At 43.6% G+C, this 24,131-nt stretch overlaps 1 long non-coding RNA gene across 1 annotated transcript in view; it reads right to left on the reverse strand.

The window, feature by feature from the left end:
- Positions 1-4,491: 4,491 nt before the first annotated feature.
- LOC135965013 (uncharacterized) overlaps positions 4,492-24,131 on the reverse strand; it is a 103,502-nt gene continuing 83,862 nt past the window's right edge. The window contains exon 3 of the long non-coding RNA XR_010577832.2: positions 4,492-4,630. This is a non-coding gene — a long non-coding RNA (uncharacterized lncRNA). The remainder of the gene's footprint in view (positions 4,631-24,131) is intronic.

Below are 24,131 nucleotides of genomic sequence, written 5' to 3' on the forward strand. Positions count from 1 at the left end.
CATTGTGCCACCAATTGCCCTGGCTTTTTCATAAAGTAAAAATGAAACTTTGTACCCATTAAACAGCAACTCCCGTTTCCTCTCATCCAGCTCCTGGCAACCACCATTCTACTTTCTGTTTCTATGAGTTTGACTACTCTTAACAGCCTCATATAAGTAAAATCAGTGTGCGATTTGCAGCTGACACTTAATGAAGTTCTCCCACGTGGTAGTATGTATCCAAATTTTCTTCCTTTTTGAAGCTGAATAATATTTCATGGTATGGATAGACCACATTTTGTTTTATCTGTTCATCTGTCAATGGCCATTTGTATTTTATCTACCTTTTGGCTATTGTGAATAATGTTGCTACGGGCCGGGCGCAGTGGCTGATGCTTGTAATCTCAACACTTTGGGAGGCCAAGGCAGGCAGATCACTTGAAGTCAGGAGTTCGAGGCCAGGCTGGCCAACATGGTGAAACCCTGTCCCTACTAAAAATACAAAAATTAGCCGGGTGTGGTCATGCATGCCTGTAGTCCCAGCTACTTGGGAGGCTGAGGCAGGGGGATCACTTGAACTCGGGAGGCAGAGGTTGCAGTGAGCCCAGATCGTGCCACTGCACTCCAGCCTCCGTGATAGAGCAAGAGTCCATCTCAATAATAATAGTAATAATAATAATAACGCTATGAAGTTGGCTCTACAAGTATCTGTTCGACACCCTACTTTCAATTCTTTTGAATATATATGGAGACGCGATATTGCTGGATGGTATGGTAATTTTATTTTTAATTTTGTGAGGACCCACCATAGTGTTTTCCATAGTAGCGGCACCAATTTACATTTCCATCAACAATGCAGTCTTCCAGTTTCCCCACATCCTTTGCCAACACTTATTCCTGTTTTTTTTGATAGTGTCCTTCCTCACGGGTATGAGGTGGCATCTCACTGTGATTTTCATTTGTATTTCCCTAATGATCAGTGGTGTTGAGTCTCTTTTCATTTACTTGGTGACCACTTGTATATCTTCTTTGGAGAAATATCTATTCAAATACTTTGCCTGGTTTTTAATCATGTTACTGGGTTTTTCATTGTTGAGTGGTAGGAATTCTTTACATATTCTGGATATTAAACCCTTCTCAGACAGATAATTTGCAAATATTTTCTCCCATTCTGTAGGTTGCCTTTTCAATCTGTTGATTGTGTCCTTTGATACACAGGTTTTTTATTTTGATGGATCTAATTCATCTATTTTTTCTTTTGTTGCCTGTGATGTTGATGTCACAGCCAAGAAATCATTGTCAAATCTGATGTCATGGATGTTTTTCCCTATGCTTTCTCCTGAGAGTTTTATAATTTTAGCCCTTATATTAAGGTCTTTGATCCATTTTGAGTTAATTTTTGTGTGTGGTGTAAGGTAAGGGTCCAACTTCATTATTTTGCAAACAGATACCCAGTTTCCATGCACTATTTGTTGAAAAAGTTGTCCTTTCCCTGTTGAATGGTCTTGGCACTCTTCTCAAAAGTCATTTGGCTATATATGCAAGGATTTATTTCTGGTCTGTCTATTCTATTGGTCCATGTGTCTGTCTTTATGCCAGTACCACATTGTTTTAATTACTGTTGTTTTGTAATAAAATCTGAATTCAGGAATTGTGAGACCTACAACTGTTCTTTTTTCAAGACTGTTTTGGCTATTGGGGTCCCCTGACATTCCATATTAATTGTAGAACGACTTTTCTATTTCTGAAAAAAATATATATTTGGGATTTTGATAGGGATTACATTAAATCTGTAGATCTTTTTGAGTAGTATTGACATCTAAATGCTATTAAGTCTTCCAGTCCAGAACATGAGACATCTTTCCTTTTTTGTGTGTTTTTAAATTTCTTTCAGCAACATTTTGTAGTTTTCAGTGTGCAAGTCATTTGCCTCTTTGGAGAAGCTTATTCCTGCGTATTTTATTATTTTTGATATGACTATTTCTAGAACCATTTTCTTAATTTTCTTTTCAGATTGTTCATTGTTCCTGCATAGAAAAACAATGTTATTGTGTGTGTTGATGTTGTATCTTGCTACTTTTTAAAATTTGTTTATAAGTTCTAGCAGTTTGGGTTTTTTTTGTTGTTGTTGGTTTGTTTGTTTTGATGGAGTGTCGCTCTGTTGCCAGGCTGGAGTGTGGTGGCGCGATCTCAGCTCACTGCAAACTCTGCGTCCCGGGTTCAAGTGATTCTCCTGCCTCACCCTCCTGAGTAGCTGGGACTATAGGCGCCCGCCACCACGCCCAGCTAATTTTTGTATTTTTAGTAGAGATGGGTTTTCACCATGTTGGCCAGGCTGGTCTCAAACTCCTGACTTCAAATGATCCACCCGCCTCAGCCTCCCAAAGTGCTGGGATTACAGGTGTGAGCTACCGCACCTGGCCTCTTCCTCTTCTTATAAGGACATCAGTCCTAAGCCGGACACAGTGGCTCATGCCTATAATCCCAGCACTTTGGGAGGCTGAGGTGGGTGAATTGCTTGAGGCCAAGAGTTTGAGACCAGCCTGAGCAACATGGTGAAACCCCACCACTACTAAAGATACAAAAATTTGTTGGGTATGGTGGTGCATATACCTTTAGTCCCAGTTACTTGGGAAGCTGAGGTGGGAGGATCACTTGAGCCCAGGAGATGGAGATTGCAGTGAGCCGAGATCATGCCACTGCACACCAGCCTGGGCAACAGAACAAGACCCGTCTCCAAAAAAAAAAAAAAAAAAAGGGGGGGGACATCAGTCTTATCAGATTAGGACCTCACTCTTCTGATCTCATTTAACCTCACTTACCTCCTTAAAGGCCCTATCTCCAGAAACAGTCATATTAAGGGCTAGAGCTTCAACATATGAATTTAAGATGACACAATTTAGTTCATAACTGTGGTCATCCTATTCTTGTTTCTGATTTTAGAAGAAAAGATTTCAGGCTTTCACCATTGAGAATGATGTTAGCTGTGGGCTTTTCAGATAGGGCCTTTATTACATTGAGGACATTTTCTTCTATCCCTAGTTTGTTGAGTGTTTTCATCGTGAAATTTTTCCAAATATTAATAATTTTTCTGCATCAATTGAGATGATTATGTGTCTTTTCTTTTAATCCATTAATGTGGTTTATTACATTGATGGATTTTCGTATGTTGAAACCTCCTTAAATTCCAGGAATAAATTTTGCTTGGCCATGGGGTATAATTCTTTTAGTGTGCTGTTAAGTTCTGTTCGCTAGTATTTTGTTTAAGATGTTTGCATCAATATTTAGCCATAATCTTAGTTTGTAGTTTTTTTTTCTTGTAGTGTCTTTGTTTGCCCTTGGTATCAGGGTAATGATACTCTCATGGAATAAGTTTGGAAGGTTTCCTTCCTGTTCAGTTTTTTTTTGCAGAGTTTGAGGAGAATTGGTGTTAATTCTTCTTTAACTGTTTGGTTGAATTCACCAGTGAAGGCATTTGGTCCGGGAGTTTTCTTTTTGGGGAGGTTTTTTGATACTGATGCAATCTCTTTATTAAGGTCTGTTCACATTTTCTATGTATTCATTATTCGGTCTTAATAGGTTGTGTGTTTCTAGAATTTATCCATTTCATTCAGGTTATTGAAATTTTTGGCACACAGTTGATCACAGTATGCTCTTAAAAGACTGTCTATTTCTGTAAGATTGGTTGTAATGTCCGTCTTTCATTTCTGATTTAGTCATGTGAGTCTTCTTTTTTTTTTTTTTCTAAGTTAATGTAGATAAAGGTTGGTCAATTTTGTTGATTTTTTTTCAGAGAAACGACTCTTGGTTTCATTCATTTTCTCTATTGTTTTTCTAGTCTCTACTTTGTTTATCTCTGTCCTAGTCTCATTATTTCCTTCCTTCTCCTAGCTTTGAGGTTAGTTTGTTCTTCTTTTTCTAGATCCATAAGGTGTAAAGTGAACTTGTTGATCTGAGGTCTTTCTCCCTTTTTGAGGTAAGCATTTACAGCCTAAATTGCCCTCTTAGCACTGCCTTTACTGCATCCCATAAGTTTTGTTATGTTGTGTTCTCTTTTTCATTTATCTCAAGATATTTTCTAATTTCTTTTATAATTTCTTCTTTAACCTTTTGGTTGTTTGAGAGTGTGTTGTTTAATTTCCCCATATTTGTGGATTTTCCAGCTTTCCTTCTGTTATCAATTTCTAGTTCCAGTCCACTGAGATTAGAAAACATATGATCTATAATTTCAATCTTTTCAAATTTATGAGCACTTGTTTTGTGGCCTAGCAGACTTTCTTAATTTTTGGGAAGATGCTGCTTTTCTCTGTGATTTTGGAATGACCTATGATTGTACAATATTACTTGCTTTGTAAATGTTGAGATTTGTTTCTCATTTGAACAAAATCTAGAGCTAAAATTGGAAGGACTGCTAGAAGAATCTAGAGGCTCCTCAGCTTGTGGCTTCTCCACTTTCCACACAGGGGTTCCAAAGTTACCATGCTCTTCTGTATCAGGCCTGATGCAAAAGGAAGAGAATGAAGAATTGTCTATGGGAGGTTTTTGTGGGCCAGGCTTGGAAGTGGTTCTCACCACATTTCATTGGCAGGAATTCAGTCACACAACCGTACTTAACTCTTCAGGAGGCTAGGAATGTAGTCTAACTGTGAGCCTAGGAAGAGAAGAAAATGGGTTTCATGAATAACTGCCACATTCTAGAATTCTATCTACAGTCAAACCATCAATCAAATGGACATTCAATCAAATAAAAATTCAAGAAAGAATTTTTATTTCCACGTACTCTCTCTTAGGAAACTAATTGAAGATGAAATTCAATCAAGTGAAGAAGGAAAGCAAGAAAGAGAGAAATGCAGGATCTAGAAATGGTGAACCCAAATCAGGGGACAGTGAACGAGAGGTGCAGGCTCAGAGCTGTTCCGCAGACCTGGGGAGCAAGCAGCCTGAGGACGAACAAGCCAAGTTCCCACAGGGCAAGTCCTTGAGAGTAGAAGGGAGAGGATGGAATAGACGGGAGACTTCAAGTTTGGATATACTTGAGGATATGCATTTGTGTTGTTGTTGTTGTTGCTTGAGACAGGGTCACGATCTATCACTCAGGCTGGAGTGCAGTGCCATGATCACAGCTCACTGCAGCCTTGACCTCCCAGGCTCAAGCGATCTTCCAACCTCAGCTCCCCAAATAGCTGGCATCACAGGTGCACACCAGCACACCTAATTTTTTATTTTTAGTAAAGATGCAATCTCACTATGTTGCTCAGACTGGTCTCGAATTCTTAGGCTCAAGTGATTGTCCCGCCTTACCCTCCCAAAGTGCTGGGACTGTAGGCATGAGCCAATGTGGCCAGCCAGAAAATACATTTGAACTTCGTAACTGGAAATTTATCTATAGAATGACATAGATATGTAATATTAAATTCATAAACAAAAAAAGAACATGAATTGACAGTGAATAACACTTTCACAAACATAAGAAGATAGTTCTTCAATTGTTCATTAATCAAGACTCTTAATCAGAACCTGTGAAAATCAACCCTAACTGATTTGAACAGAAAATGAATTTCTTGAAAGGTATCAGTGACTCTGGGAACTGCTGGAGGCTCATTAGTTACCCAGTGGGGCCCACAACCACAATGAGGCTGTCCAGGGAGAACCCCACTATTACCACCATTGCTAAGCAACAGATGACATAGTTGATGCTGTCCAACCAATCACATTGGACAGTGGGTGTTGTACTGCACCACTGAGTCCCTTCCCCACCATTCTCCCGCCCCTGAACCTGGATGTCATTGCCACCACCACCACTGCCCAGAAATTCTCAATATCCATGACTCTTTTCATGAGCTGCTCCCAATTTAAAACATACTGATGCATAAGATTGGCTCTGCCTGGGTTAAATGCCTACCCAATACCAGCAAGGGAATCTGGGAGGTTAAAAGTATTTGCATTTTCTATTTCCTGTAATAGTAGAAGAGCTCTGCTTCCCCCAGGACTGATTAGGTGGAAAATGCCTCAAATATATGAAAAATTTCAAGTTCTAGATAGCAGAAAAGAAATATTGACTGCACATTCATTATCAACTTTTATAATCAATCTATCAACAAATCATAGGAAAGTTAACTACAGTTAACTTGATCAGACTTTAAATATTAGCATTCACAATAAAAAAATAAAGATGCAGCTGATAGAGATGCGAAGAAAAGGATGGTGATGCTGATGAGTAGTAAAGAAAAGAGAACAAGAGGCAAGATTTTCATCTGCCTAAGTGAGGAATTGAAAGACACCATCTATAAAATAAAAATGGAGGGTTGGGTATCATTTTTTAGTTTGGAAATAGAAATTAAGAGACAAATGGAAGATTTTTTTCTAACTGTACTGGAGAGAAAATAGGAGAGGATGCTAATCTTAAGTTACATACTCCACTATGATATAAGGAAGTTAAAATACAGTGCCTAACATTTATAAATCAAGAAATCACTGTATATGCATATTATTTAGAGCTATGGGGAAAAAAAATACTAGAAATAGTAGAAGATGGGCCAGTAAGGTATGGAGAAATGGATTCCAGCACTTGCTTTTCATTTCAAGTTCTTGTGTACAAGTTGACTTTTTTAAAGCTCATACAGGCATTATCTTGCTTTTTTCATGTAGCTTGGGAGATTCTTCAATGGAAAGATTCTGTCTCTCCCTCTCATATTCATAGGTCAAGACCTTATACATTTAGATCACTTATTAATATATTTTTCATAAAACAGAAAAGTATTTCCTGTAAGAAAACCTCATACCTTGATCATATTCTAATTCAAGTTTCTATTTATCTGTTTACTCTTAATATTGTTATCTTCCTTAATCTGGATGAAATCTTCTTGATGACATTCCAGAATTCTGTTCTGGCTTGGGTAATACAGAGGGAAAAAAGCTTCCAGAATAGCATTCTGCCGCCTCACCTTTTAAAGTCCTGTATGTATCAATGTGTGTGTGCAGATGTGCCTACTAGGATATGTGCAACCCATATCTCCACAAGCCACGTCACTCAGAATTACAGAAACTCCAGCCCTTCCCAAATGGCACCAGTCCCTCATGTTTTTTGTTTTTTTTTTTTTTTTTGAGATGGAGTCTTGCTCTGTTGCCCAGGCTGAAGTGCAGTGGCCGGATCTCAGCTCACTGCAAGCTCCGCCTCCCGGGTTCAGGCCATTCTCCTGCCTCAGCCTCCCGAGTAGCTGGGACTACAGGTGCCCGCTGCCTCACCTGGCTAGTTTTTTGTACTTTTTAGTAGAGACGGGGTTTCACCATTTTAGCCAGGATGGTCTCGATCTCCTGACCTTGTGATCCGCCCATCTCGGCCTCCCAAAGTGCTGGGATTACAGGCTTGAGCCACCGCACCCGGCCCAGTCCCTCATGTCTTATCCTCTTTCATCTATAGCCTGGTACCCACCATATTCCTCCTAGGGTCTAGCTCCCCTGGAATATCTCTCCCCTGAAATGTCACCTGGGCCCCCTAATGACCCAAGGAAATTTTGTAAAACACTCCTTTTATTGTTGCTTTTTTATTAGAGTCCCTTCTCCTTAGGGCCCAAGCAAGAATCTCTTGAGAGCCGGCTGGGCATGGTGACTCACGCCTGTAATCCCAGCACTTTGGGAGGCCAAGGCGGGCGGATCACCTGAGGTCGCGAGTTTGAGATCAGCCTAACCAAAATAGAGAAACCCCATCTCTATTAAAAGTGCAAAAAAATTAGCCAGGCATGGTGGTTCATGTCTGTAATCCCAGCTACTCAGGAGACTGAGGCAGGAGAACCCCTTGAACCCCAGAGGCAGAGGTTGTGGTGAGCCAAGATTGTGCCATTGCACTCTAGCCTAGGCAACAAGAGCAAAACTCTGTCTTAAAAAAAAAAAAAAAAAAAAAAAAGGAATCTCTGAGAGCCAAGCCAGAGGCAAGGTGATGAGCACGGGAGTCACCCCCACTTGCCCATTGTGTTAGGGTGGGCTGCTCTAACAGAGTATCATAGACTGTGTGGCTTATAAACAGCAGAAACTTCTTCCTCACAGTCTGGAGGCCAGAAATCCAAGATCAGGGCAGCAGCATCATTGGGTTCTAGTGAGGACTCTCTTCCGGGCTGCATATGGCCGCCTTCTTGTTCTGTCCTCACGTGCCAAAAAGTGCAGAGAGAGCTCTCTGGAGTCCCTTTTATAAGGACACTACTCCTATTCATGAGAGCTCCGTCTTCATGACCTAATTGTCTCCCAAAGGCCCCATCTCCTAAGACCATCAATTAAGGGTAAGGACTTCAACATATGAATTTGTGAGGGACACAAACATTCAATTCCTAGCACCCATTGTCTTTGACCACCATGAGCCCTTTGACTCCCCCTTCCATTAAGATAACTTTCCTTGTGGATTTCTGGCTCTCTTGTGGGCTTGCTAAATACCAGGGTAAACACAATTTGTGTGTGTTGTTCAAACGTTGCATAATTCTACACCCTCGTTATAGAGAGATTAAGCTCATTTGAAGGTTGAGGTCAGTCCCTGGTCTGCTAATTACCCAAGATAGAACTGGGTCACTCAGGAACTAAAAGTACAGGAGAGGGAACAGGGGGTTGGGTCCTGCTGTGGTGTCTGTAGACAGGCTGTCAAAAGAGTAACTCGGAGGAACACAATGAGGCTTGAAGCACTGGGTAAGTCTAACCATGGTACAGGCTCAGTGGCCAAAGCAGAAAACATAGTCCAGATTGGAACTATCACAAATACACATCCACATACAAACACACACCAAGGCCCAGGGCCAAGAAACACATTCCAAAACCCAGGGCATCAGAGGCAGTCCAAACTGACTAAGCAAGATGGCACATCAGTAAGCCAAGCTGATACAACACTGAGACAGAGTCAGACACCCAAGTCTAGAAAAGTGTCTCAGGTCAGGGATAAATCCAACTGTCCACATTAAGAAGTCCTGCAGCACTTAAAAAGGAGACAAGCTGGGAGCAGTGGCTCACGCCTGTAATCCCAACAGTTTAGGAGGCCAAGGCGGGTGGATCACCTAAGGTCAGGAGTTCAAGAGCAGCCTGGCCAACATGGTGAAACCTGTCTCTACTAAAAATACAAAAAAAATTAGCTGGGTGTGGTGGTGTGTGTGCCTGTAATGCCACTTGCTCGGGAGGCTGGGGCAGGAGAATCACTTGAACCCAGCAGGCGAAGGCTGCAGTGAGACAAGATCATGTCACTGCACTCCAGCCTGGGTGACAGACTGAGACTCTGTCTCAAAAAAAAAGAGAGACAGTAGACAGGGAGTAATTTTTTTTTTTTTTTTAATGAGACAGAGTCTTGCTTTGTTGCCCAGGCTAGAGTGCAGTGGTACAATCTCAGCTCACTGCAACCTCCACCTCCCAGGTTCAAGTGATTTTCCTGCCTCAGCCTCCCAAGTGGCTGGGACTGCAAGCATGCGCCACCATACCCAGCTAATTTTTGTATTTTTAGTAGAGACAGGGTTTCACCATGTTGGCTTGGCCAGGATGGTTTCGAACTCTTGAATTTCTGATCTGCCCGCCTTGGCCTCCCAAAGTGCCGGGATTACAGGCGTGAGCCATCGCACCCTGCCAGTTTTTTTGTATTTTTAGTAGAAACGGGGTTTCACCACATTGACCAGGCTGTTCTGGAACTCCTGACCTCAGGTGATCCACCTGCCTCGACCTCCCAAAGTGCTGGGATTACAGGTGTGAGCCACCGCGCCTGGCTAACAGTGAGCAATTCTATGGCTATGTGTGACTAGGGTCCTCTGGCTTACATATAATACCTCTTAATTTTTCATTCGTCCTTCCTTAGAACTCAGTAAGTCTTTTTGAAAATGCCATCCTGTGCAGATGTGGGGGGGACACTTTGTTTACACTGGGGGTACATTGTTACTGGAGAAAGTCCCTGGGGCCAATGGTCATCACAGTGGAGAACTCCCAAAGGAAAACCCCAAGAAAGGAGTGTTTCAGGGAGACTGGTCCTATTGCTTGCCATAACCCCAACCCCCTAAACCCTCCCCACTGATCCTTCCCAAGCTAAGAATTTAGGGGTTTTGTGACTTGTGTCATAAACAGGGATGGTTCCCTTACAGTCTCTAGAAGAAGTCCAGACTTGAATAGATCAGGCAGGAAACAGCTTAGAACAGGTATTTGAGCAGTAACACAGTGAAGATACCATCTAAACTGAGGGTGGGGTCTCCAGGCTAAGATACAAGCTAATCGGGTCATAGTAACGAGTGGGTAGAATGATGTGGCGGAGACTAGCTATGCATCCATCAGATACACCTCCTGTCCTGACCGGGTGCACAGCTACCTTTCATTTCCAGCTCCTTTGCAGGCAGGTGTGGTCATGGGACTGAGTTCTACTCAAAGTGGGCAGAAGTGATGAGCACCACTTCCAGTCCACACCCAGGTAAACCTCCCAAAGGCCATTTCCTATGCTCTTTCCCCTTTCCAGAGCAACTTTGGGAGCCACATGTGGAAGATGGCACGGATGGGATGAGCCTGGGTCTCTGTATCTCTGCTCACTGAGTAGGATCAACCACTCGGACTTTATCTTCATGAGAAATCACACTCTCTGGTGTGGCACACAGCCGCTGAGATCTGGGAGTTCAGCGATTGCAATGGCTTGCCTTACTTTACAATTACCTTTATAAATACCAAGAAAACAACCACAAGATGCCCAAACAGGTTGGTCTCCGGTCCAGCCTTGCACATCACAACATTGCTCTCAGCAGCCCCGGCTGAATCTTCCACTCTGTATCTGCCCTTCATCTCACCTTCTATTCATAGCCAAGCTTCTTGAAATAGCAGTCTGCATATTTCTCCACTTCCTCTTCTCCCACTCATTCCTCACTTCATAGAATCCAGATCATGCCCCGCACCCTACTGAAACTGCGCCTATGACCTCCCGGCTATCAAATCCAACCTAACACTTTTCGTTCCTTATGGAGTGGCTTTTAATATGCAACAACAGACTTCAAAAAATATTACATTTCTATGTTTCTTAAAACATTCATCTGCTTCCGAGCTTCCTGTCCCTCTGGGTAAGGAGGAAATCCCACCTCAGCCATTACTGGGGCTTTTGTCCCAGGCCCAGGGCCATGCAAGTTTCAGGAAGGCTTTAGACGGCATGGAACATCGTAGGCTGCTGGGTCTTTGGTGCATGAAGGCTGGAGTGATATGCTTCTTGTCCAGCCATTTGCTTCCCTTGGAAGTGAGTGGCTCTCCTTCATCTGTTCTAAGCCAGTCTCTACATAGGCTGGAAAACCTGGCGCCTCCCTGGATAGACACAGCACTGCCACTTACCCAGGGGGTTATCAGGAGAATCCACAGGCCTCCATTCATTTCCACATTCTTTTTTTTTGAGACAGAGTCATGCTCTGTGACCCAGGCTGGAGCGCAGTGGTGCAATCTCAGCTCACTGCAACCTCTGCCTCCTGGGTTCAAGCAATTCTCCTGCCTCAACCTCCCCAGTAGCTGGGATTACAGGCATCCATCACTACGCCCAGCTAATTTTTGTATTTTTGGTAGAGGCAGGGTTTCACCATGTTGGCCAGGCTGTTCTCCAACTCCTGACCTCAAGTGATCCGCCCGCTTCGGCCTCCCAAAGTGCTGGGATTACAGGTGCGAGCCACCGCACCCGTCCAGTTCCCCATTCTTTAAAACACTTCTCTCACTATCTCACTCCCAGTTTTGCAATCTCGTTGGACACCTCTTTTGCCTTCAAGCAATTCAGCCTTTTTTTTTTTTTTTTTTTTTTTTGAGGTCCCAGAAGCCAAGGGAATCTTTCATCTCCAAACTCAAAATCTCTTCTTGGTCTGGGGAAAGGTGAGAATATCTCTCCCAACACATCACTCATAAATTAAAGCCTCAGTAGGTTACGTGGGGGCTCTACCTTGATCTCTCTGAGGCTTGAAACAATGTACCTTCACTGCGCGGCTCCTCTTCTTAGAATTATATGAACATTCTCTCTGAGATCATTTTCTTTCTTTCTTTCTGGTTTTTTTAATTATTTTATTTTTTTGAGACAGAGTCTCACTCTGTTGCCCAGACTGGAGTACAATGGTGCTATCTTGGCTCACTGCAACCTCCGCCTCCCGGGTTCAAGTGATTCTCCTGCCTCAGCCTTCCGAGCAGCTGGGATTACAGGTGCCTGCCACCATGCCCGGCTAATTTTTGTATTTTTATTAGAGACGGGGTTTCACCATGTTGGCCAGGCTGGTCTCGAACTCCTGACCTTGTGACCCACCCACCTTGGCCTCCCAAAGTGCTAGGATTACAGGTGAGAGCCACTGCACCCGGCCTCTTTCTGGTTATTCTTTCTTAGACCACTTTTTTTTTTATTCCCCAAAATATTTTGAACAAATACGTATTCTCCTTATACATTTTTTAAGTTGACATAAAAAAGTAACCTAAGTCTAAATAGCTACAAAGAATAAATTGTATAGTATAAGTATCAATATTCTGTTTTATTTTATTTCATTTTAAAGACAGGGTCTTGCTGTGTTGCCCAGGCTGGTGTGCAGTAGTGTGATCATAGCTCACTACAGCCTCAGACTCTTGAGCTCAAGTGCTCCTCAGCCTCCCAAAGAGATAGGACTACAGACATGCACCACCATGCCCAGCTTTTTGTTGTTGAGCATGTTGCCTAGGCTGGTCTCAAACTCCTGGGTTCCAGCGATCCTCCTGCCTCGGCCTCCCCAAGCATTGGAATGACAAGCATGAGCCACTGCGCCTGGCCAGTACCAATATTTAAAATAAAACTATCATACCATTCTTCAAAATAGATCTAATGAAATCTCAAATACACGGTGGTTTGTTATAGCCTACTGCATATTTTAAAAACGTTTTTAACAGTTGGCATTTTATTAACATATAGTTTTTCTCTTTGATATCCTATTTATTTTTCCACAGAATTGAACCCTTGTGAAATATGTTTTGTACTTTATAGTCTTTTATCGTTCACTATCTTTACTTCTCTGAAAATAGGTATAAATTAAAATTGTCTGCACTTCCCATAGCTACAGGCCTCTAAGTATTAAAGATTTCCTCTGGATTGTATTATTACAATGATTACTGGTACACAATTGATTAAATATAAATTTGATACATAATTATTAAAAAAGCCTTCCCCTCAGCTTTACTGAGGTGTAATTTACATCACCCCCAAATTCACCCATTTTAAGTGCACATTTTGATGAATATGGGCAACTGTGTTCAGTTATGTAACCAAAACCACAATCAAGATCAAGATATTTGCTGGGCACAGTAGCTCGTGCCTGTAATCCCAGCCCTTTGAGAAGCCAAGGCAGGCAGATGACTTGAGGTCAGGAGTTTCAGACCAGCCTGGCCAACACAGCAAAACCCTTTTCTACAAAAAGTACAAAAATTAGCCAGGCATGTTGGCACACGCTTGTAATCCCTGCCACTTGGGAGGCTGAGGCAGGAGAATCACTTGAACTCTGGAGACGGAGTTTGCAGTGGGCTGAGATCAGGCCACTGCACTCCAGCCTGGGATACAGAGTGAGACTCTGTCTCATAGAAAAAAAAAACAAGATATAAAACATTTCCTCAACCCCAAATTTTCCTCTTGCCTCTTTGCAAGCAATCCCCTAATACCTAGTTCCGAGCAATCACTGATCTGGTTTCTGTCACTATCGTCTTGCCATAAAAAATTTTTATGGGAAATGTATCATTTAATAGATGAGGCTGGAGATATATGTCTTTTCTCGTATAGTTTAGTTATCTGTTGGTAAATATGACCTTTTGCTAGAGTGAAGCAGGATTCGGCATCCATTTTATTCCTATTTTTTCATTTTTATAGATGGAAGCTCTGAGATACTTTATTCACATAAATGGTGGAAGGAAAAGGAAGATTTTTTTTATAGCAATTTCTTTCGATTGTTTGAACTCCTTTTGAGTTTAAGCCAAAAATCACAGAGTGATCTATGAGCACAAGCAATCTATAGGGATTTAACAGCTGACAAGGTTCAGTAAGGTCCTACTTCAGCTTTGTTGAATGCAGAGCTGGAGGCCACTTGGCTGACAGAGGGTCTGTCACCTGGCACTGGATTCATTTGCTGTCTCAGGACCAATATCAATGTTCCTAATTGCCGCTTTGTTTGGGGCCCCAGTGGTTTTCCACAGTCCAGCAAAATGCAATATGGTGCTACGAAGAGTATTGCCTTTCTCTTGGAAAGTGGAAGAAAGACAACAGTGAACAGATAAGAATGGAGACACCAGCCCACTCCCCACCTCCCCAGCACAGGCGTGCTCTCAGGCAGAGCAAGTGGAGGGAAGTTACAAACGGAAGTGAGAATCTCAAAATGGATTCTTAAAACCTGCATGCTCACATATGCTTTGCAGTCTTCGGACATGCCTACAGCACTTGACCCCAGTTTCAAGGCCTCTGCCTTAAACAGCTAGTATGTGTTCAGATTCGGCTCCAGGTCCTCTTCATCACTTCTACTTCTCCACACTGTCCTTATGTGACTTGATCCATACATTCGGCTTCAATTCCATAGACAGGCTGCTAACTCCCAAATCTCTTTTCTACAGCTCAGACCTCTATCCTGAGTCTAACAGCCACACATGCAATTGGCCATTCAACAGCTTCACTTTCCACTTTTCTGAGTTAGAATGGACATGCTTGCTTTCTTTCCTCTTTTTTTTTTTTTTTTTTTTTGAGACAGAGTCTTGCTCTGTCTCCCAGGCTGGAGTGCAGTGGCATGATCTTAGCTCACTGCAATGTCTGCCTCCCAGGTTCAATCGATTCTGCGGCCTCAGTAACTGGGATTACAGGTGTGTGCCACCACACCTGGCTAACTTTTGTATTTTTAGTAGAGATGGGGTTTCACCATGTTGGCCAGGCTGTTCTCAAGCTCCTGGCTTCAGGTGATCCACCCACCTCGGCCTCCCAAAGTGCTGGGATTACAGGCGTGAGTCACCGCGCCTGGCTGCATGTTTCTTACACGTACACACTTATCCTAACCTATATTTTGAAAAAAAAATTCAACCCCTTATATTGAATTGGGAACAAAGTAGCTAACATTTTTCTGGCACTTTATAGCCAAAGTGTTTTCATCTCTGTACATGTGTGTTTATAGGATAATGTATATAATGTATACATGTGACTCGTACAGCAAATGCTTGTATGTTACAGATGAAGAAACTAAGACTCAGTAAAATGAAAATTCTACTACATTCCACAAAACAAGAAAGAAACAAATGATTCATTCCGTGCCGTGACTTGGTTGGACAGAAATGACTTAAATAAAAATCAACATATGTCTATGTATAGCAGGAGGTACACTGATGTTCAGGTAGATAATAAAAAAGAATATTTATTCACAGGTTTTAATAAAAAGTAGAATACATTTATAATCTATATAAAAGCACTTTATCTCCTTTCCTTATGGAAATATGAAAACAATTAAAATTGGTTGGCTGGAAAATAAAGAAATCAATCCATAACAGCTAAGGTCCAAAAGAACTTGATTACCAAATATCAACAAATTAAGGGCTGTTCTGCCAGAAACAGGAGGTTAGATGTGTAACTTCCTTGGCTTCCTTCCAGCGATTTAATTCTACACAAAAGAAAAAAACAGTAAAGCGTGCCTATTCTTTTTGCATTGTATTTTCAACATAGTTATTCGTTGAATGTACATTTCCTGCCCTAAGCAACATGTTTGTAGATTGAGAGGAAAAAACAATCTCTCAGGCTAAATCTTGAACAAATGTTGTTCGCAACAAACCCCAAAACAAAAGGGCATCTTGGTAGTGGTTTGAGTTTCCATACAACATAAATATAAAATGTGGTATTTTACAAATATGACAGGCAAGTGATCAACCAAGTCTTTTTTTTTCGAGACAGAGTCTCTGTCATCCAGGCTGGAGTGCAGTGGCACGATCTCGGCTCACTGTAACCTCTTCCGCCCAGGTTCAAGCCATTCTCCTGCCTCAGCCTCCCAAGTAGCTGGGACTACAGGCACCTGCCACCGCGCCTGGCTAATTTTTTTGTATTTTTAGTAGAGATGGGGTTTCACCATTTAGCCAGGTTGGTCTTGAACTCCTGGCCTCGTGATCCACCTGCCTTGGCCTCCCAAAGTGCTGGGATTACAGGTGTGAGCCACTACGCCTGGCCGTGATCAACCAAGTCTTTAAAAATCTGCTTCTTTCCTCTCCCTCTCTTTCTCTTTTTTTCTTTTTGCTTTAGTTCCCTTTGTTTTTTTTGTTGTTGTTGTTGTTTTTTTGGGTTTTTTTTTTTTTTTTTTTTTTGAGACAGTCTCTCTCTGTCGCCAGGCTGGAGTGCAGTGGCGTGATCTTGGCTAACTGCAACCTCTGCCTCCCGGGTTCAAGTGATTCTCCTGCCTCAGCCCCCCGAGTAGGTGGGACTACATGTGCGTGCCACCACGCCCAGCTAATTTCTGTAATTTTAGCAGAGATGGGGTTTCACCATGTTGGCCAGGATAGTCTCGATCTCTTAACTCGTGGTCTGCCTGCCTCGGCCTCCCAAAGTGCTGGGATTACAGGCATGAGCCACCATGCCCAGCCTGTTTTTCTGTTTGTAGTCTTTGGATCTTGTTTATTATTTCTGTACAGTTCATTATATATCTGTACAGTTTATTGTTTTATGCACACATCAAACTTTCCATTTCCTTCATCATATGTGTTACTCTCATATTCATCTCCATTGTTTGTACATTGTTGAGATGTGGATGCAGAACTCTAAGCCTTTGCTGGTTGATGGTGAATGAAGCCTATTCTGTTACATGTTTTATCTGACAGAAGCCTACAAAGGTAAAAGCGCAGCCAGTCAATGAATGAGGGGAGGTGGGCTTTGAATAAGGGGATGGACACATTCCAGTTGAACCAATTTAAAGTTTTATATCTGTCCGGGCACAGTGGCTCATGCCTGTAATCCCAGCACTTTGGGAGGCTGAGGCGGGTGGATCACTTGAGGTGAGGAGTTCGAGAACAGCCTGGCTAACACGGTGAAACTCCATCTCTACCAAAAATACTAAAACCGGGCATGGTGGCGCACGCCTGTAATCCCAGTTACTTGGGAGGCTGAAGCAGGAGGATCCCTTGAATTGAGGAGGCAGAGGTTGCAGTGAACCAAGATCACGCCATTGCACTCCAGCCTGGGCAACAAGAGCAAAACTCCGTCTCAAAAAAAAGTTGTATTTCGTACTTGAAGTCTTTGACTCCACTTTCATTTGGAAATGATGGCAGGGTGGGGTGCAGAAGAACAGCTTCTATCTTAAAGGGAAAGGGAAGAGGAAGCTGAGGGTCTCCAGGACCTCCTAGGTCCAAGTGTCCCCAACTCCATCTCTGGACTAACAGTTACTTCTCTAGTTCTCTGGTCAGCGGGTGGTGGGTGCTTTTTTGAAGTGTGAGCTCACAGGGCTGCTGGGCCTGGGGCCCAGATGAGAAACGCTTCTCACTCATTTCCTCACTTCCGCCCGCTGTCCTCTGCCACCAGCATGCCCTGGTTTCACGTCCTAACTCCATCTTATCAAACCAGAGACATGAGCCATGGGATATTTATCCCCACCTTGAGTGTTAAGTAAGACACAGCAACAGTGGCACCAAAAGGACACAGGATGTTACCAACATCACCAGATGTAATAATTTAGAATATGCTTACTGTCAAACAATACAGTGGTATGGAGAATGAAACGTTAAGGCCCCACTTTAGTTCCAAGCTGAAAGAACACAGTTCCCTTCTCCCATAGGAATTTACTGTGAAGAGTTTGAGGTAAATCATTCTATTGTTATTTCTTTTTTTGAGACGCAGTCTCGCTCTGTCGCTCAGGCTGGAGTGCAGTGGTGCAATCTCGGCTCACCACAACCTCCAGACCTCTCAGGTTCACGTGATTCTCCTGCCTCAGCCTCCCGAGTAGCTGGGATTACAGGTGTCCGCCACCACACCTGGCTAATTTTTTGTATTTTTAGTAGAGACAGGGTTTCACCACATCGGCCAGGCTGGTCTTGAACTCCTGACTTCAGGTGATCCAGCTGCCTTGGCCTTCCAAAGTGTTGGGATTACAGGCGTGAGCCACTGCGCCCAGCTTGAAAACTTCAAACAGAAAAGTACGAAGTGTGGTGGCTCATGCCTGTAATTCCAGCTACTCAGGAGGCTGAGGCAGGAGAATAACTAGAACTGGGTGGCAGAGGTTGCAGTGAGCCAAGATCTCACCATCACACTCCAGCCTGGGCAATAGAGTGAGACACCATCACAAAAAGAAAAAAAAAAAAAAAACAGATTTGAATACTTGAAAATGGAAGAAATCGGCCAGGTGCAGTGGCTCACACCTGTAATCCCAGCACTTTGGGAGGCTTAGGTGGGCGGATCACCTGAGGTCGGGAGTTTGAGACCAGTCTGACCAACATGGAGAAACCTCTCTCTACTAAAAAAAAATACAAAATTAGCTGGGCACGGTGGCGCATGCCTGTAATCCCAGCGACTCGAGAGGCTAAGGCAGGAGAATTGCTTGAACTCGGGAGGCGGAGGTTGTGTGGAGTTGATACCGCGCCACTGCTCTTCAGCCTGGGCAACAAGAGCAAAACTCCATCTCAAAAAAAAAAAAAAGCCGGCGCGGTGGCTCAAGTCTGTAATCCCAGCACTTTGGGAGGCCGAGACGGGCGGATCACGAGGTCAGGAGATTGAGACCATCCTGACTAACACGGTGAAACCCCGTCTCTACTAAAAAAACACAAAAAACTAGCCGGGCGAGGTGGCGGGCGCCTGTAGTCCCAGCTACTCGGGAGGCTGAGGCAGGAGAATGGCGTGAACCCGGGAGGCGGAGCTTGCAGTGAGCTGAGATCTGGCCACTGCACTCCAGCCTGGGCGACAGAGCGAGACTCCGTCTCAAAAAAAAAAAAAGGAAGAAATCATCATTTTCATCCCCAGGAACTGACTGTGTACCTAAGACCTTCCCCAAATTGATAATGAAAGATGCGATTATGGATAATGCTGGATTTTGGGGGGACAGTTGGGGCACTATCTTGATACAAATGCAGTGGAACATCACACTGTGTGTCAACCATCCAGAGCCAGCAGTAACCTGGCTGCACAAAATCTGACTGACCCCAAATGCCAACTCCCTTTGTTTGGTTGGTCTGATTCCACATAACCCTCCCTACGTTCACACCCACAAGGTCTGCAAACCCTCTCTTACTCATCTACTAGGATATTGAGTTCCCTATTTATTTTAGTTCTCCTAAGTTTCTACAACTGATAGTAACTATTATTACTGATAACCAACTGTGCCCCAGGCCTACCTTTGGGCATTTTAGCTTCATGATCTCATGTCACCACCGTAACCTTTCTCTACAGATGAGGAAAATAAGTGATTAAATAACTTTGCAATGTCCAAGCTAGGAAGAGTATCAACCAATTCAGAGCCATTGGAATCCAAAACCCGTTACTCTCTGTACCACACCACACTGCATCCCAAAAAAGTTTGATGTGAAAAGTCTGGAGAGTACGTTTTTTAGACAGTATTGACACCTTATTTTGAGCAGTGGTGAATCAAGCCTCTCTCTCCTTTCTCCAGCCTCCCACAACCCAATTTTAGTTGGTTATATATTTTTAATTCTTTATACTTCTAAGAATTTGTAGGTCATTTGAAATTGCAGCATAGAAATAAAGCCCTTGCAGGAGTCTGATTGGAGAAAAAAGGTGGGAAACTGAGTTATCAAAATACACAGGGTGGTATAAGCATACAAAACTCAAAAGAGTATGTTCCACCCTTCAAATCCATACTCACATGGTGAGTGAGTGTAGTGTAAGAATCCCAGGGTGGGAACACACAGCAGCTTACAGCAGATCATGAATGGACAGAGCCAACAATCAACTAATAAACTTTGTTAAATGATTTTTTTTTTTTTTTTTTTTTTTTTTTTTGAGACAGAGTCTCACTCTGTCACCCAGGCTGGAGTGCAGTGGCGTGATCTCAGCTCACTGCAACCTCTGCCTCCCCGGTTCAAGTGATTCTCCTGCCTCAGGCTCCTGAGTAGCTGGGACTACAGGCGCCCACCACCACGCCTGGCTAATTTTTGTATTTTTAGAAGAGACAGAGTTTCACCATATTGGCTAGGATGGTCTCGAACTCCCGACCTCAAGTGATCCACCTACCTCGGCCTCCCAAAGTTCTGGGATTACAGGCATGAGCCACTGTACCCTGTCAAATGATATTTTTTAAAGTTTTTTGCCATCATATTTGGAGTGTACTATTAGACGGTCTCTTCTAAATAATGGATAGATGATATAAAATCATCTTTGCTAAAAAGGAAACTTATCAACAGAGATAATGACAAGCATTATGATGGACACAATACTCAAAATCAAAATCACCAAACCAGCAAGTGAAGTGAGACTTCACCATAGAAATAATTTTTTCTACTATAAATGCCAATAGAAGTGATTTTATTTCAGCAAAACAATACCTAATCTGTTATACTAAATGCTAATTTCTATTTTATGAGTTTTACAATTTTGCTGGTACTTAATATGTTTTGATTTTACAGTTGTACAAGAGCTACAAGTCTAAGCTTATATCTGGTTTTAAATATTTAAATACAGGTATTATCAGAATTCTTTCAGTTTTAAGTGACAAAAATCTTAAACCAACCTGGTTGTGGTCATCCCTCACATTCCACCTTTATATCCTGGCTCTAATCAGTTTCTTGACCCAAAACTTTGTAGCCATCTCCTTACCTAAACGCCATAGCTAAATATTACCCAAGATTCTGTTCTCAGTCCTCTTTTCTTTTTTTTTCTTTTTCTTTTCTTTTTTTTTTGAGATTCAAGCTGGAGCGCAGTGGTGCAATCATGGCTCACTGAAGCCTCGATCTCCTTAGGCTCGGGCAATCCTCCCACCTAAGCCTCCCAAGTCTCCCAAGTAGCTAGGCCTACAGGTGCACACCACCATGCCCAGCTAAATTTTTTGTAGAGGTGGGGTTTCGCCATGTTGCTCAGGCTGGTCTCAAACTCCTGGGCTCAAGTGATCCGCCCACTCTACCTCCCCAAGGGCTGGAATTGCAGGAGGGAGCCGCCACGCCCCGCCCTCTTTTCTTCCTCCTTTTGCACTTTCCTTTACGGGAACTCATCTGCTCACACAGCTGTAATTATTGTGGAATGACTCCCTAATCTCTACAACAGCACCCACCACTTCTTCAAACCCACAATTCTGATTGCCCAATGGTCATCTCTACCTCCTGGCAGATTTCTCATGATGCTAACAGAGCCTACCTAAGCTTCAGCCCCCACCCCTCCGCCCTTGAACTGGCTCCTAAAAAGCCCTAGAATCCTTTCCCTCTTTCCCTCCCTCCCTCTGTCCCTTCTTTTTTTTTCCCTCGTTTTGCAAAAGTGGATATTTTAATTACAGTCTGCTGTCTCTTTCCTCTCGGATTTTCTCTCCATCATACTTCCCCTGGAACAGGTACCATTGGAATGGCTGTGTCATTTTGGATTCCAGATAAGGGTAAGTTAAGTTAGGGATGCATCTTACTGTGTTTGGCCACATGTATCCACATGGTTTGCAATCCCTCTGTCTATGGTTACCACCAGCCATCCTGGTGTAGGAATGTCTTCCAGAAATGTCCCTACTGTGCATGAGGGTGATGCACCCTGCTTTGTGACACAAGGGTGCAGGACCAGAAGGCGTGCCATGCCATGACGTGACCTATTGCACCCAGGACCAAAGAGATTCAGGGAGTGGAAGAAAAGCAAGTGTGAAATGTGCAATGAGGCCAGGTGCAGTGGCTCCCAAAGTGGTGGTAATCCCAGCACTTTGGGAGGCTGGGTGGGGAGGACTGCTTGAAGCCAGGAGTTGGAGACCAGCCTGGGTAACATAGTAAAATCCCATCTCTAACAGAAGAAGAAGAAAAAAGAGGAGGAGAGGAAGGAAGAAAGGGAGGAAGGAAGGAAGGAAGGAAGGAAGGAAGGAAGGAAGGAAGGAAGGAAGAGGGAGGGAGGAGGGAGAAAGGGAGGGAAGGAGGGAAAGAAGGAAGGAGGGAGGGAGGGAGAGAGGGAAGGAGGGAAGGAGGGAGGGAGAGAGGGAAGGAGGGAGGGAGAGAGGGAGGGGAGGAAGGAGGGAGGAGAAGAGGGAGGGAGGGGAGGAGGGAGGGAGCGAAGGAAGGATGGAAGGAGGGAAGGAGGGAGGGAGGGAAGGAAGGATGGAAGGAGGGAGGGAAGGAGGGAAGGAAGGAGGGAAGGAAGGATGGAAGCAGGGAGGGAAGGAGGGAAGGAAGGAGGGAAGGAAGGAGGGAAGGAAGGAAGGAGGGAGGGAAGGAGGGAAGGAAGGAGGGAAGGAAGGAGGGAAGGAGGGGAGGAAGGAGGGAAGGAGGGAGGGAAGGAGGGAGGGAGGGAGGGAAGGAGGGAAGGAGGGAGGGAGGGAGGGAAGGAGGGAAGGAAGGAAGGAGGGAAGGAAGGAGGGAAGGAGGGGAGGAAGGAGGGAGGGAGGGAGGGAAGGAGGGAGGGAGGGAGGGAAGGAGGGAGGGAGGGAGGGAGATGTGCAACTGGTTTTCACTGAAGCCCAATAAGAAAAGAAGTCCTCTCGTGTCAGAAGTACTCAGTAACACAGCAGAGACCATTTCAGACGCACTGCTTTTTCTCTCTCTCTCTTTTGATGGGAATAAGAAGAAACAGAATCATTCTAAATTCTGGGTTTAGAGGACACTAGTAGAACTACCAACAGCAACTACATCTGTAACAGCTCATATGTGAAAAAACCTATCTCTATTTTCAGAATATTACTACGTAAAATATAATGAGATAATCTATGAAGACATATCTACAAAATAATGATATTGTCTCATATAATATTTGACCTCTATTGCATAAATAAAGCCAGGTATATTTTCCCCCGTTTTCAAATGAGACCCACAGAAGTTGTCCAGGCCTGAACTGACATCAAACTCCCTGCCTTCTCTCAGTACAGAGGAAACCTCAGCGCCCGGCTAGCTGCTCCATGAATCCTGGTCTCAGCTCTTCTCTTTATGCCGCACCAGGACAGGCGCCAATCTCACGCTGCGGTGCCTGTTCACTGCTGTGCTCACCATGATGGACTGTGCGGTACACACAGACAGGGACATGGAGCTAACGATGTTGAAGTGCCAGGTGGCATCTCTGCTGCTCCGGGGGAACTGCCAATCAGCCCGAAAGGCTTGTCTGCTTTCATGTGCCACTGCATGCCTCCTCGACACGTGATTTTAGCTAGGAAAACTTTTCTCCCCGCTAACTTTTTGTTTTTTAAAAATGGCTTTCCTAGAGAGAAGCTAAAGAATAGTACAAGGGGCCAGGCATGGTGGCTCATGCCTATCATCTCAGCACTTTAGGATGCTGAGGTGGGCAGATCACCTGAGGACAGGAGTTTTGAGACCAGCCTGGCCAACATGGTGAAACCCTATCTCCACTAAACTACAGAAATTAGCCGGGTGTGATGGTGTGTGCCCATAATCCCAGCTACTTGGGAGGCTGAGAAACGAGAATCGCTTAAACCCAGGAGGCAGAGGTTGCAGTGAGCAAGGGAGATCGCGCCATTGCACTCCAGACTGGGATAGGGAAATTCCATCTCAAAAAAAAAAGAAAGAAAAATCATAGGATAGCTGTATACCCCTCATCCAGGTTCAAATAATTGTTACCATTGTGTATCATTTGTTCCTTCCCTTTCCCCCTGACCCTCTCTCCATCCCCACATTTGAAACTAAGTTGCAAGACACCAGGGTATTTCACCCTGTATCTTCTGAAAACAAAGAGGTTCTCCTACAAAACCCTGGCCAAAACCATCACCAACACCCGTCACATCCAAGACACTGAACACGGTACAGTAACACTACCTAACAAGAAGTCCAAATTCCAGCTTCCTTCGTTGTCCGCTAAATGTTTCTCATGGTCTTTTTCAATCTGAGACCAATCAAGGGTCTTACAACTCACTTGGTTCTCAGGTTTCTTTAGCTTTCTTTTATCTAGAACATTCTCCCTTTTTCTTTTTCGTTTTTTAAATGACATTTTTGAAGAGTTTAGACCAGCTGCCTTGTAGAACGCCCCCCGGAATCCATATTTGTCTGATTGTTTCCTCATGTCTAGATTTCAGTTAAACATTTTTGGCAAAATACGACACAGTGTACTTCCCACTCCG

Source organism: Macaca fascicularis, chromosome 9 (assembly GCF_037993035.2).
Source record: "Macaca fascicularis isolate 582-1 chromosome 9, T2T-MFA8v1.1".
Lineage (NCBI taxonomy): Eukaryota > Metazoa > Chordata > Mammalia > Primates > Cercopithecidae > Macaca > Macaca fascicularis.